General features: G+C 37.4%; 1 long non-coding RNA gene across 2 annotated transcripts in view; it reads right to left on the bottom strand.

Moving 5' to 3' along the window:
* Nucleotides 1–1342: 1342 nt before the first annotated feature.
* LOC106019074 (uncharacterized) overlaps nt 1343–16290 on the bottom strand; it is a 178158-nt gene continuing 163210 nt past the window's right edge. The window contains exons 11-12 of one of the 2 annotated variants that reach the window (XR_002404995.4): nt 3101–3356; nt 1343–2323 (exon numbers count right to left, since the gene is read on the bottom strand). This is a non-coding gene — a long non-coding RNA (uncharacterized lncRNA). Of the gene's footprint in view, nt 2324–3100; nt 3357–5779; nt 5839–16290 lie in introns of those variants that run through there. The other variant, XR_011804487.1, reaches the window with a different exon arrangement.

Raw genomic sequence — 16290 nt, 5'->3', positions numbered from 1 at the left:
CTCATTTCCAATGTGATTAATTTTAAGAATACACTCAACTCCCATTGCATTCAGGGGGGGCTAAGAGCATAGTCATGGCTTTCTGGATTAAAAAAAAAAAAAAAAAAAGGACTTTACCACCCCCTAAGAGCTGTGATTTACAGTTTTGTTTGTTAAACTACAGGATTTCCCACAATCTCACTGCCAATCTCAGTCCAAGTTCAATGAGCACCAAATTAGGCAGTGTTTGCATGCAGTGGTGCACACACTGCTCAGTGACTGTACACAAGCTTCTGCTATATTTGCCAGCTATGAATCATACTCCAAAGTGGATACTTGGTTCATCACACTTATTGTGCTGGCAGGTTACTGTTGCTGGAGTAGGGTAGTATTTCTTATAGATGATTAAAATGATGAATGAGTTAGAAGAACCAGAAACTGGACTGGGAGCTGAAGTCCTGTACTCAAAGCTTATGGGATTATATTTATTGGGATGTAACTCATGAAAGACAGGGGCTCTTTGCAGTACACGGGGGGAAGAAGCTCATCTATCTCAGGTGTGAAGGTCCATAAAGCAACAGGTAACAAATCACCGGCAGAATTGTTGGTGGACAGATGGGCAACATGCACCAGCCTGCATCCACCATCCACAGAGTGTCTGTCCTTAATGGTCTCTGTCTACAAATCTGGCCTTTATTGCTCTTAACGTTATTCATAGAAGAGAGTATGCAAGCTGTGCTGATGTGTAATTTAGAGGTTCACAAGTGTAATACACACCTGGCTTGGGTTGCAAAACTATGGCATTTATTCCCAGTATATAAGGAGTGGCACTTGATATCCTTTCAATTAAAGGAATACTTGTACATAGCCCAGAATCTTATTATGCAATTCAGAGCTTCTTAATCCTCTCTAAATTCTTCTTTTTTTTTTTTTTTCCTGTCTTCTTCCAAAAATTGTTTTAGTCTTCTTTCTTATATTTTTTGCTTTAATTTTCAGTTTTATTCATTTTTATTCTAATTAAGCTCTGAAAAGCCTTTCTTCATATTATATTCAGATTGATAATTAGTTTGAAGGCATCGTCAGCCTTCGTTATAGAGGAGTTTTTATAAAAAAAAATAAATTAAATATTGCTACCTTCTCACTCCTGAGAAGCCTGTAATCCAACTTCCACAAATAACAAGGAATAAGCTATTAGTCGTGATTTTATGTCTTTTAAGCTTTGGTCTGAGACCAAAGAAGATATATAGATTTATATAGTCAAACAGAATTAGATTTATATTAGTCAAACACTGACACACATTTAATGGAAAACAAGGGTAATTCTAATAATAATCACTTAATCTATGACAGTTAATACTGACTTCCTTTCTTCCTTCTATTCCAGAGTCAAAGATGGGAAATCCAAGAACACAAAAAATTTTCTCCCAGTGTATAAGCGCTAGTGTCAGGTTATTTGACCTTCCCACTATCTCTGGACAGATTCCCCCAAACACAGTAGGACAGGAATAGACCCTTGACAAGAATGCTAAATTAAGTAATCCAGCAGCCTTGCACGTAGTGTTTCAGATATTTGTTTGTATTTATTTATTACCTTACCAGAGCTCGTTAGAAGACTCTTACCAAGGGCAAAACTGAAGCTGGTCATGTCCGTGTAGGGAGGCCTATGTGAACACTGATTCAGTGGGGCTGTATAAAGTCCTACAGAGCATTAGTCAATGCCTACCACGTTTTAAATCCCTTTATATGCTGCCATGCACGCAGTTCCAATTGGCTCTCTCATAAGTGAAACTCCTTGCAGACATATAATGAGGATTTGGTATTTTCTTAATAGAAAGTACTAATACTGAAACAGACGGTAGAAGAGGGGGAAAGTATCAAGAGAGATTATTGAGTTTTTATCTTGCAATCTGCCAATAATCGTGAACTGGTGCCCTGGGATGAAGACAATGAAAGAAATCAGAATTAGCAGGTGAGGTCAGGCCTGTGAAAGCAGAGGGGATAAAAGTGCTCCCCCCCCCCAACAAACACACACACTTGACACTTCAGGAATCGATCTATTAGTCAGTTTCTTTAGGGAAAAGCAACAGCAAAAAAACAATTTGCAATTAATTTTCCTCCTAACAAACTTTATAATAGTCATTAATAGCTATTTATTTTGGCAGTTTGATGAAAAAATAGTCCTTGTTTCATATAGTTCCTGTGGTTACTGCTGAGCACCCAGCGGTGCTCCCCAGCACATGTCCTCCAGATGTGCTGTGCTTCTGCTCCACTGAGCAGCCCAAGCACTGGTTGGCACTGGAGCTCCCTTCCAGCACTTTGGTGTTCTCCCAAGGAAGATGAGGGCCTGTACAAAGAAGGAGGAAGATGGGAGAGACCATAAGTTTGGACACCAGCAGGAGCATCCACTTATCAGTATTAATGAAGGCACGTGACTCAGAGGAAGTGTACGAAAAATAAACCTGCAGATTTCATCCTTCCCACTGCTAACACAGAGAGTCAGAGCCTGCTATGATCAGGTAGTAAGAAAAGTTGTTTGAAAATAATTATTGCCTAGCCTCTTGAAGGATCAGGGAATAAGACAGAGAAATATGCTGTGGCCCTGAACATACATTTTATAAAAGCCAAACAATATTCTGGCTTCAAAGGATTTGGAATGTGCTGTAAATCCAGAATAGGGTGTATGCGTTTTTCCCTTCGTGAGAAACAGCTTCTTAAATCCAGTCTGAATGTGAAAAAATGAGTCAAAAATAGGCAGGTTGCTGACTGTTAGAATTAATGAATTCTGATTCCTATGGATTTGTGTTGCCTGATTAAATAACTCTGCCTGAATTCTACCAAGGTTTCCTGTCATCTGCATATACCACTTTCTGCATGCAGCTACAATCTCCTGAGTTAGATATATTGATATATATCGACCCCTGCAACATTTTCTAGCGTAGACAAGCCCCTGGAGTCTGGCACTGCTACACTTGTAGAAGAGTCCTGAGCAGTTTGGCTTTACCCAGCCTCTCACAGTTCCCATCAATAGTGATTTCTGAATGCTAGGAACTAAAGCAATCCACAATCCCCTTCTTTCCTCCAATCCCATCAGCCCCAAGCACTGAACAGTCCCCAGACTCACCGGTTAAGGCCCTTATGCAGCCACTGGCTGGTGCCTGGTGTCTTCACAGTTTGAAAGCTGTTTTCTCTCAGGTCACAAATTCACCCCATGTGAATTTGCTCAGGAAGTTGTATGTCTGTGTAAAGCTTTTCCAGTATTTTGAATCTTGAAGTGTTTATAATGCTGCTGGCTGCTGTAGATTCTCTGGTGTTTAATAAACTGCAAACTCCCGCTTTTCTCACTTTTTTTTTTTTTTTTTTTTTTTCCCCAGAGAAAACTGAAATGAAACAATGGGAATTCTTAGAAGTGATAACAGAAGGACAGATGTACATGTGTAAACCTGCTACCCACCCCCCAAAGTGAGGATTTCCTCAGGGAACCAGGCTCAAAATGAGAGAAAACATCCTTAAGAAAACCCCCAGTGTTTTACATATCTACAAGAGACTGCAGTGCCTTGACTACAAAATGGTTGTCTACCTCAAAAGCCAAAGGATTCCTTAGAGATTGAAAGGTATAACATACAGTGAAGGAATTTGTAGTAGTTATCTGGCTCAATACAACATTCAAGCATTTTTTGGCAGAATGAGCTTTCCTATTTCTGCTCTAAAAGCCATCCAAGAGCAGAACAATCCTTTAGCAAATGTCAGCAGCAAAAATATATATTCTGCTTTTTATTAAGCTAGTCTGTGCTAATCTGTTTTAGACACTGGTTTCAAATTCTTTAGCCAGAGTCTTTTTTGTTGTTGAGAATGGGGTGATTTGACATGCCAGCTGCAGAAGTGTCTTTTGCATACTCAGACATAGTCTGAATCTCTGCCAGCACTCAAAGAAGGTCCTGCTGAGACTGTGCTACAGAAAACTGCTTCTGAAGCTGGAGAGCTTCTCTTCCACAGCTCGTACAGATGGTTAGGGCTCATCTACTTGACTTGTCAGCACTAGGTACTGTCAGTTGTGCACTCACCTGGAGTTTCCCAAGGATCAGTAAAGCCTGATTGACTACCTGGCTCGTGATTCACAATAGAAGGAAAATTCTTGACTATGTTACCCAATTACCCTCTCATTCCCTTATTTTGATGTGTGTGCATTTTTTTAGGGAAAGGGGTTTTCATGCCAACAGGCACAGTTGGCAGCAGGCTGGAAGCCTCCTCTGCACAGTGCTGGCAGTGAATTAGCTGAAGATCACAGCCTCCACCGAGCCAAGGAGGAGTTCAAAGAGACAAGGACTGCACTCCCTGGGAAGCTGGTGTAGATAAAAAGATGAGGGGTCATGTAGTGTTTGTAGTTTAATAATTTAATTCGGGAGATCTTAGAAAAGTTTGTGATGTTTCTTTGTCCAATCCAAGCAAATTGATAATGGGACATGCCTGGCATTCCCTCCTCAAGTGGCCCATTTGCCCTCTGTGTGACACTGGGCAAACCATGAGGGACAAGACTTTTGTGTAGTTCTGAGGTTTGACATCTGTGGCTCTTCATATAGATCAGAGTTTGGCATATTGAAACAATTGCCAGCCTAATAAACCTTACCTACTGTGAACATGCTAGACTTTACTAGGAGATTCACAGAAATAGCTATATGGTTTGTCTCACAATTTAATACACGAAACAGCCATTACAGCCATTCTAAGCAGTCAATACTGAGAATTTTTTTCCCCAAGATGTCAGCTCAGAGCAATAATTTTGGAAAGAAATGTAAACAATTCTTAGCTTCTGTCAGATTAAAGTGGTTTACACTGTGATACCAAGCTTATCTCAAACGCACCAAAAAAAGCCAACTGTAATAGTCTGATAGTCTGACTAACTATAACTACTTATATTTTGCAAAATCAGAGATGTTACATCACATCTAAAAAAAAGAAAGCTCATCCTTTTGCTGGCTGCAGTATTCCCTGTGTACTGTTTGTTAGAGACTGAACAAAGGCTTCAGGCATGAAACAAACAGCCAAGAACAGACCTATCTAAATTATGGTACTTTTGAAAAACAAAACAAAACAAGAAATCCCAATAAAATCCAATCCCAATTTTATTAAAATACTTATTTGCATAAAATTTTCATTTCACCTTTAATGCCTATAATTGGAAGACCATGACATATTGCCAAGGCCAGTGTCTATCTCCAGAGTTTGCATGCCATGCTGAATGAGATGCACTATTAGGTAGGGCCACCCAGGCTTTTGTTGTATTCTTCATCTGTGATATGTTAATAGCATATGTCTAGTTAAGAAGTATTGCTCTGTATATGCAAGTTGTAGCCCAACTACAGCAGGGAATTCTGCATATGAAACAATTTGGAAATTTCATATTTTTGGTAATGCTTAGTGCTTATTTTAGAATGGAGAAGCAACACGTCAATGTGTTTGTTTATCCAAGGTGTGTGTAAGCACCTTGTGCAGGGATGGTTAACCTGTGAATGATTCACAGTTTCCCAGTAGATCAAGAGCAGAGGCTGTATTTTTTTTGTTGTTGTTGTTGTTGTCACCTGTTGCTACATGCCCACAGTATCAGGAAAGTATGCTGATTAGTGGGTTTTCAGAAGAGCCAGAATCTGGCACCCAGTGCATTTCATAGAGAATCCCAAGATGGAAGGAACATACAAGGATAATTGAGTCTAATTCCTATTTCCCAGTTTCAGTGGGAATTTCCTACTCTGCTAGTAGCCATTCTTTGTCCATCACAGTATATGTATCTTTAGTTACCTAAAAGTCCTTCTGCCTTTCCGTTCTGTTGTTTCTTCAAAGTCAGTGATTTTTCATGTCTAGAGACTAAATAGAGAGATTTGGACTTTATATTACAAGCACCCAACAGTCAAATACATGAAAGAATTGAAGTCCCATACAAAATTACTTGACACACACAGATTTTCAAAGATTTTGATTTTAGGGCATTTCCAAAATCCCACGGTTACATACATTGGATTTTAATTTATATTATTTTCTCCTACATAAATCAGAAATAATGCCACTAGGGTCAGTGGAACAGCAAGGATTTAGAACCATCCTTAAAATAATACATATTGAAAGGTTGCATGGAAGCACATTCTTGAGTGCAAATGTAACAGGAATTTGGTACAAATCATTACATAAAACACTCCTTGAGAATCAAACTATTCAGATTACTTCTGTGTCTCCTTTTCTAAAGCTTTGCCTATCAAGCTATATTGGAAATGGCTAGATTGATTAGAAGTCTTGGCAGGCATCAGCAGTATATTGTTGAAGGTCTTTTGGAGATCAGCTCATTTTCAGTAATCTTTTCTTTCTCCATGGACCTGAAGGGTCTAGGTTCCATGATATTAAGTAAAGCTAGTGCTTTAAAATAGCTCTTTAAATGTAGTTAATGTCTTATTCCCCAGAAGTTTATGCAAGAAAGTAAAGTAAAAAGATGAAGACAGTCAAGAATTTTCAATGAGAATGGTGGTTTAGCAACCATCATTTTCTGTGAGAAAATATAATTTTAATCAAAAATTTGATGCATCTGGCATCTGACTCTTCAGGAAAAGGGAAAAAAACAGAAGCCAAAATGCCCATTTGATGTCTCTTTAAAGAGTATTTTTTTTTTTCTTTTTGTTTTTTTTTCCCTATGTAAAATTGGAGAGAATTCTGTTTGTTTGGGAAAGGGTTGTTTTGAGTTTTGTTTTTGTGGTTGGTTGTTTTCAATCCCACATTAAAAATGAGATAAAAATTATGTTTTCTGGCCATCACTACTGGCTGACTTCCGTATGTATCTTATTTATTTTGTGATTCTACATTCTTTCTTTTATTGCCAATATAGACACTTCCATTACTGTTGAATACAAACTAAATGAAAATCTGTGGTCCATTGTACATTCCCTTTTCATTGCCTAGGAAACCATGAAAGATTAGCAAGGCAAACTTGTGAAGACACATAATATCCATCATCTGTATGGCTGTGTGAAACTTTATCTCAGGTATTAATGCTTCTATGACAGTAAGACAGTGGATTTTTATATCCAAGGCAAAAGGATGTCAGTAAATCCCTTCTGAAACTGCAAAAGTGAATAGTTCAGGTGATGTGGCCTTGGATCTGGTCTTCATTCCCAGCCTTGCCCCTACTGTGTTGGCCATAGCAAGCCACTGCAACATCCTGTAAGTGATCATATTATCCTAGGCTTCTTTTTAGATAAAACTTTATTCTAAGGGCTATCTGCTGTCCTGTGCCTGCTTTCCCCTAGTGCATGCAGATTCTGATTACAACTGAGGTGTCCAGACAGTGCTGCAATATCTGAATGTAATGAAGCACCATGCAAAACCAAACATACTTTTTTCCTCTTGATTTCCTTAAAACCTTCCTCTTCTCTGTAGACATCATCTCACCTAAAGTACAGCCCATCTGACTCAACACAGCCTTCCAAGTCTTGTTGAACTCCTGAAGCCTCTGCCTTTGTTGTACAGAGGACTGGACCAAGCAGGGGTATGTCCTAGAACAGCATTTCCTCTGCCTTGTCTTAAACCTGTCTACATTGAAACATGCCATGGGAGCCATTAAAATCTCATAAGTTGCAGTATCTCCTATTTAAAGTATAAGAATATGTTACAATTACTGCAAATGCCTAAGGCAGTGAATCCCGAGCTTTTAGCAGCACCCATTGTATGTATGTTTTACAGTCCTTTTTTGCAAACCAAATATTTGATGGAATTATAGTTCTGGCATCATGAAAGGGAATGGTTATCTGTTACTTTTTCAGTGTTTCCCAGCCTGGGGCATCTGTCTGCAGATGACAGCAATAACACAAAGAACTCTTATCCCAGTAACCTGAAGTGCTCTGGATCTCAGACACATTAGAGATTTACATTTACACTTTGTTGGTACCCTCGAAGAAAAGAACTGCAAACTCATCATAATAAAGAGATATGCAAATCCCTCTTTTGTTTTCAAAGAAACCATTTAATTGTCTATTTTTCATCCTCAGATTTTTCCCAGCAGTTTCATTAGCTGACATGACAAAATGCCAGCTCATTTCATATTTAAATATAGGACCAATTTGAAATAATATATCTTTACTTTGGGAGCAAATTCATCTGTTATTATTCTATGAATAATATCCAAAAGAAAGAACTTAAGCCCTTTTCTCCTATTTGCATTATACCATATAAATGCAGGGTAAGTTGACAGAAAATTTGTAATTTCTGTAATAAAATAAGGTGCTTTTAGTTGTTTTCTTTTTTATTTTCTGCAACTGTAAATGTTTAAAAACAAACAATTATCAGAAAAATTGAAAGAATCCTATAAAGACTAGCAGCAACATTTTCTCCAAGCACCCACATTGACTGCCTATTTTAATGCTCTGTGTGAATAGTAGACATGTCTTAAACCTTACATTTTGGTCTTCAACCTTCTACTGAAAGAGATACAGGTACATGTATGTATCTTCCCCATTCTCCTTTTCTTCTTAACCAAAAAGCCCTTTCAGAGTTCCTTGTTACAATATACATCCAAAATAACGGGGACATCATTCTGGCACTTATATTTGTCCATGAAAGTGACTAGAGCTGCCCAAAACAGTTCTACCTGCTGTCTCCACGCAGTAGGCTTGCTAGTATTTGGGCTTGGAAGTGAATGTTGGTGAGTGGCTCCCCACCAAGGTGGCTGGGTGAGTGACAATACACTATGGTCCCAGGCAGCCTGCAGCACCCAACAGCTGCTTATAGATCCCTGGGTCCTTCCTGACTCATGAAGAATCAGTGGGAGCCCTGCTACGTTTCTGAGAGGTTTTGGATCCTCCATTGTTGGAAGAGTTTAATTCACTCCTCCCGACTTTTTTTTTTTTTTTTTTTTTGTCTTTAACATCTACAAATTTAGGGGGTGTGGAGCATTGTGCTTCTCCCTGCAGAATCCCTGTCCCTTCCTAAGTGCCGATTTTACTGCCTTTTAACATAAGTCTCCCTCTTTCATGCATGCACAAAAAGGAAAAAAGAAATGTAATTACATACATTGCTACTGATATTTCCATTGAAGTGGTGGATTTTTTTGCTAATAATAGACAATAAATGAACACAGTAACAATGGATCCCATCTGAACTCTCACTTACACCAAATTGATAAAAGCAAATTCCAATTCCTTTGCTATTTTTATCAGATACTTTCAGTGTAAGTGACTCATATGGTGGATAATGGTTTCCAATCCCTGCTGCAAGATTAATGCCTTAGTGAAGTCCATGAATTTATAGAGAACATATTTGTAAGGTTTGAAGCTTGGTTTTATTCTTAAGAGGGGACACAGAGAGGTACGTCTTCTAGGTTCACTCACAGTTCTACTCTTACACAAGTACCTAATGATTTATGTCAAAAGAATTAAAGAGGAACATGCAGGCAGGAAGCCTATGTAGTCTCTGTCTTACTAAGACAATTCATCCTGAGACAAAAGATCTGTAAAATGGTCTGTGGAGTTACTTAAACCCATCTTTAAGCACTTAGAATAATAGAGTGAGGGGCTCTGTGTGATAACACTGCTATTTCTTAAAACAAAAGAAAGCAAAACAAAACAAAAAAGTTTTCCAGCCCTGGCCTACAACTTACAGTCTGTGAAAGTCCACAAAAACCCATGGAGTTCCTTCTAAAAGGAGCAGAGTGCATTCATGATCCTTTTACATTTCCTTCTAGGCTAAGCAGGTTTTTCCAGGAAAACACAAGTCAAGAAGATATATAACAGGTAGGAGATGTTGCTTTCATTCTGAAAAATCACACTCTAGATACTGCTAAGCTGTTTCACCCAGGAGTTGAAGATGAAAATTTTCTGCGGAAAGTGAAATAATTCCTTTTTTTTCCCCCACCAGAACATGTTGACTCATTGAAATAGGAACATTTTCCAAGTTCAGTTTAACATTTCTAATCAAAACATGAGAGAGAAGGAACTTACATAAGACACAGAAACCCTGAGGTCATATCCCGCCCTGCCTTATTATGTCCAGATAAATGTCCTAATTGCAGAGCTATGGGTAACTGGGGCAGATCTCACTTTCTTTTCTGAAAAATTTCAAAAGATCTGAGTTTCATTCTCTTGGAGAACAAAAAAGTCTGTTTCAGAACTCCTGATATTTTACAAAACACATATTCCCAGACAGGTATAATGCCTGAAATCAGTGAGTTTCAATTTTTACTTCAAGGAGGACTTTAGAATATCAACCACCTCACATAACCTCCTCAGCTGCAAAGACACACAACAACAACACCCTAGCCTCACGCACATCTTCCCACTATGGTCCATTTTTTGTAGGAACTTTGCTATAAATATCCTTCCAGAGTAGTTTAGCCTATGGTTGAGTGCCAGCTACGAAAACTGCAAAAAATTCTTATTTCAGCCGTAGCATCACAGGCAATAAAATCTGGGGAGAAATCTAATGGGATATAGCATGTGCAATGCAGTAAAGAGACAGTGGCTGTAGCAGTGTGGCAACAAACCTAGGTAGGTGACTGGAAGGCTTCAAGGCAAAGCCCTGCCTTTGTGAGAGGCAGTTAGATGGCATGTAGTTTTGCACAGCCGAATACCATTCCTGCCTATTCTATGCTACATTAAGTTTTGTTTTAGCAAGTCACCGAAGAACACACTTCAGACCAATCATACAATCACATGCTTCCTTGAATGAAAGCCAGACCTTCTGTGACCTAGGAGTTTTGTACCTGGAAGACTTATTTTCCATGCATAAATGGTATTATTTTTTTGCAGTCTTGAATGTTTTAATTGTTCCCTTTTGCTTTTGTTGTGCCCTTAATTCCAAAGCAAAGCATTTCCTGTTGTCATTACCACAAGCACCTTTCACAATGCACTTAACCTTGGGCACATATCACTGTCAAAAAAAGGTATTTCAGTAAAACTGCATTGTCAGTAAAACAAGCACTGCTATTTTCATAAATATCTGCACCATGATATTTCTGACAAGGACTGACAATTCCACTCACTGACAGTCCATAGCAGAATAATATAATTTTATAGGAATGATGAGGAGTAACATTATTTCACTGTTTGACCCAAATTATTTGGTATTTGACCAGATATCTTCCTTCAGTATAGCTTTTATTTCTGTGAGGGAAGGGAGCTCTTTTGGTATTGGCATGCACCAAGTTCATAACTCATCAAAGATAATGTAATCATGGTGTTGTATTAATTGATCTTATTCAAAATGACTGCTGCATGTCATGCAGGCTATCCCACAGCTAAAGCAGACAGTAGGATACTCCTTAATATATTATTTAGGGCAGGAGAATTCACTTCTGACAATGCAAGTTTTTATTCTACCCAAGTTTCAGAAGCTCTTGTTTGGGAGATATTCAACAATAAGGCAAAGCTCTGATCTCCTTTCTCATGAATGATGGAAGAAATCTTAGATTTATTGCCTAAAATTTCCACTTTATTAAGCTGTCAAGTTTTGCTTGCTGGCCTACTACAGAGTGAAATACTAAATTTGATTTAAAGGTCAGAGGAGATGTGTGGCACCTACAATCTGCCTTTGAATTGTTTTTGTAACACTAAATAGAGTTTACAAGGAGAGAAAATTGGAACTGGTCAGCATAAGTCATTCCAATCACAGTGTCTTTGAAAAGACAGCCCTACTTTTAACTACACTAAAGGAGATAAAGGAAATGGATACATTAGTGTGTTGCTCTGGGATTTATGAAACTCCGAGCAGAATTCTGTGACTGTAATTGTAACAGCTAACTAAGGGAAAGGCATCAGAAAAATGGTTCAGGTTTTGCTATTAACGCAGTAACCACAATTATAAACAAAACAAAACAAAAAAAACCACTAATTTGTGGAGATGTTTTAATCTGAATTTACTAGAGGTTTAAATAAACTTGCAACAATAAACTCTGACCACTCTCCCAACAGACCTTATTATTATCTCTGCTTCTCTACATCTTTTAATTCACAAGCCAAATAGGGCCCCAGAAGAAATTACTTTATTTTAAAATGATTTTACCACTGATGCTAAATATATTATCATGTTAATTAAATATATGAAGTATAACAAGGGCTGAGATATACATTTGTGGAAGAAGGAAACTTAATTTAATGTCCACATTTTATATATAAAACTCTTGAAATATAAGAACTCCTAATACCCTTGTTTACCTCTTAGTACAGTCCTTTATCATGAACATTTCATTAGTCACATAGATAAAAGAAAACAATTACAAACTAGCTGTTAAGTCTATATGAGACACTGCTAGGTAACAAAATTTGGTATTATACTAAGTGGAAATTTGTGTTTCAGAAAAAAAAAAAAAAAGAGAGGCAATTTCCTTCTGCCTCATTAAAGGAAATAGAAGTTCACTCATAATCACTATCTAATTCCCTAACAGTGTCAGACTTCATTTTCTGATTTTCTTGTTTGGAAATGTAGAAGAGCATATCTCTTGCCTTGATTAAGAATCCTGAAAAAGAACTAAACCTTCAAGGACTTATTCTGTTACATTGCTCCTCTGCAGATAGAAAAAGAACAATGGCAACACTGAAACAAACGAAAATATTGACATTCAGCTGAGAAAGGATCAAGGAAGGAAATTCGTCCTAAACTTTCCAATGCTACCTCCTGATAGAGGCAGTGAAACACAAAACAACTTGGGTTTGCTGCCTGGGAGCACATTGCTCAGATTTGGCATAATCCAAGATCAGAGTAAGCAGAAACACACTAAGGGTGCTCTCTGTGTTTTTATCTGACAGTTGCCATTTGGGCTGTATAAAACTTCATTTTGGAAAGCTCACACTTCTCTCCCCGACTGTTTTACACAACTTTCAGCAAAAATGTCTGTAACTATACCTAGCAGTACAAACATTTTAGCTTCTGTACTTGAGGTGCTGGTAAATTTGAACATGACTGCAACGTGGTATATTTTGGGACATGTTGGGAATAAGATGCTGTAAAATTAGGAAACGGTCACTATTTAAAGCTGTCCTGAACCCAACAATAAGTCACTGATCAAAGGACTTCACAAATTTTAGCCAACCTTGGCAACTTTAGTTTGCAGTAGAAATGAACAGAAATTAATGTCTCTGAGCTGGGGGGAGAGAAGTAACGAAGCAGAAGTAGGTACCATTTCTAAGGCTTTGTAATAACGAGTCTGACATGCCATTATGTTGGTTTTAGAAAAGGAATTCACATAAAGTAAAGTAGGTTAGAACTGAAGAACAGCAGCAAAACAAGAGCCCATAACAGCGAAGCCTGGATTTGGATGCTCATTCTGGAATGGCACAAGAGAACCTTTGGTGTTTGCTCTTTGTTTGCTGCCAAGATCTCTCTGATACCTCTCAAAATTGAGGCCAATTTCTCTGCTGGAATCAAAGATATAATGTCACAGAAATGCTTCCCAGAAGTCTGTCTAAAGTGCCAAGCTAAACACATGCTAATCATCCGTCAGATTTCATTTCTTATACAGAGATGGATTCTGCTAAAAGGTGTGACTTTAGGAGTGTCCTATAGGCTAAATAGTGATGGAGGGATTGGTTTTCAAACAGAGAGGGATTTTTTGATAAATGGGGCTGGTGGGGTCTGGACTTTAAACAGTAAACTGGCTGCATGCCAAGTATGGCAAAATGCTGAGGAAGACAAAAATTATAAGCATATCCTTTTGGTTGATCACTCAATCCCTTGGGACTGCCCCTAAAGCAGTAAATTCTGCATATAATACATAGAAGTTCTACAAGCATTTGAAAGATACTGAGTGCCCTCAACTTCTATTGATTACAGTTCTGCATCTTTGCAGAATATAAATGATGAATTGCTTGATTCAGTAGCTCTAAACAAAAGAAGAGCCTAGATGGAAAATGTTTAGAAGAACCCATTTAATAAGCTAGCACGGAAAAGATGTCAAAGCTTTCTTCATACAAATACTTTCAGCAGCAATCATAGAAGCATATCCATGGATTTATGAACTCTCATTATTTTGATGTATTGCTGCATTTCTGCCTAAAAATAAAATGAAATGTGTTAAGTTTGGCCTGAGATGAAATACTGAGTTTCCCATACTAAAATGTTTCAATTATTCATACTGAAAGATCAGGAAACTAGCAAGGAGATAAACATTGTTGTTCATATACTGACAAAGTGTGCTAACTGTTAGAAACATGTGTTTCTATTTCAGAATAATCTAATTAACATTAGCAGGAGTGTCAAGTCATTAACATATTCTTCTGAACAAAGTTATCAGGCTCTGATTTAAACTTCACTTTCACTCAATTAAATGTATAGCTAATTTTGCCATCATTCAAGTAATACTCTCTTAAAAAAAAAAAAAAAAAAAAAAAAAAAGGAAGAGAGAAAGAAAAAGAAAATCATACATCATACACCTGTTACTGTAGACTTCAAATTTCTATATTAAAATGTCATTTTCAGGAGTTCTGGCCTGAAGTTTTCTCCAGCTATCTCCACATAAGAGTGAGCACACGCAAATCAGAATGGTGTTAGAGAGAAACCTGAGAACACACTTGAGATACATACTTCAGAAATATCTCCACAGGAAATAACTCAATAACTAAGATTAAACAAGTTGGGGTCTGGTTTAAAGTAACCTTGGTTATATCTCTTTTTTTTTTTTTTTTTTTCCTTTTATTTTTCATCTCTGTTTTCCAGTTTATCATTAAACTTAGTGAGAAGGCTCCTTTCATTTTAATGGAGCCACAGAAATTTTAGAAGCAAGATGTGGTTATCGCTGCTGAAATTAAACCAAGGAAAGAGAAGATCTAGTTAGTAGTCAAATAAGCACTATTTATACTAGAAGACAATATTTTTCAAACCTTTGAAGACTGATATTCTCACAGCATGAAGGACAACAACAATGTTGTGAGGTAACTACAACTAAGGATTAGTAAGCAAACTTCAATGATCAGCAATCCAAAGTTGTTGGAAAAAACATTTACCTGTCTATCTCTATTTATTTATTATCGATTATCATTAATTGTAAAGCCTCTGACTACTGCAATATCTGACTGATGATTTTTCATTTTTCAGGAAGATCATTAGCATATTCATCTGGATACTGCAAACACTTTCAAGTATCATAACTCAGCTGCCATACAGATTATCTAATTATACAGCATTCACCTATAAAGAAAAATACCTCAGATATGAGAACTATATTAATAAAGGCAACAATTCACAGTCTGATTCGAACTTTATATATAATTTGCAGAGACGGAAGTAAAAACATACTCAAACCTTTGGAAATTCAAAAACAAAGCCCCTTGCAAACAACACCTTCAATTCAAGATAGCAATGCTCAATCTGCCACCTGTGTTTTGGTACATAAAATGATTAGACTGTGATTTTTCTTTGAACCTGAGTATTGATGTTTCTTTAAGTTGGGGTTTGTACAGAGCTTTTATGATGGTATCTCAAGAAAAACAAACAAACAAACAAAAAAAATAAAACAAAAAAAAAACAATGGGGTAATGGGAATGTCTTCAGTTATCTCATAAATACCATTGATCAGTTCTAGTTGTCAGTGAGGGATGACATGATTTGTGAGCCAATTCCCACACAGAGTTTGGAATTGGGGGCCACTGTGCAGAATGGAGATACTCAAACATTGTACTCAAGGTTTTTTTGAAGCTGCTCGGTGCCCTGCTTATTTATACAGCAGCTACAACACTGTTATGGTTTTCTTTACTTTCATCTATAATGCTGAAGTATGTCAACACATCCTGTAATAGTACTTTCAGCACCCTGAAAGCACTCCCTGCTGGAAACCTGCAGCTTTTTGTTTCACCCTCATGCTTGGATAGATGCTCAGATAACTTTATGGTCATCTTGCATGTTACTTGGCTTTCTGATGAGACCTCTTAAACCATGCAATGGCATCAGGATTCAAATTCAAACTCTCCTTTTCCAAAAGTATATTCTAAACTGAATCAACCATTAGTGGGGCAACATTTGAAAAAGAGGATGGTTTGTACAATTGATGGAGCTCACTCCCTGTATCCTCACTAGTTTGTTTCATTTAAAAAAGTCCATTATATATAATATCATATACTTTTGCTGAAAGTTTAATAAGAAGTGACTTCTATGAAGCTCAGTTAGAATAGCAATAGTAAAACAGAAAGATCCCTATCAAACTACTGAAGCAATGAAATATATATCAGAGTCCCAAATGACCTTCATAAATCCTTGTTCACCAACAGTGATATTTGTTAACAGCAAAATTAACTTTTATTACTTTCTTTCTCTGACTTGTATTTGCCAACACTCATTTTTGAAGCTTCTCAG

This window comes from Anas platyrhynchos, chromosome 21 (genome assembly GCF_047663525.1).
Source record: "Anas platyrhynchos isolate ZD024472 breed Pekin duck chromosome 21, IASCAAS_PekinDuck_T2T, whole genome shotgun sequence".
NCBI classification, from domain to species: Eukaryota; Metazoa; Chordata; class Aves; order Anseriformes; family Anatidae; genus Anas; species Anas platyrhynchos.
The sequence above is the reverse complement of the archived record's forward strand: the minus strand, read 5'-3'. Positions and strand labels throughout refer to the sequence as shown.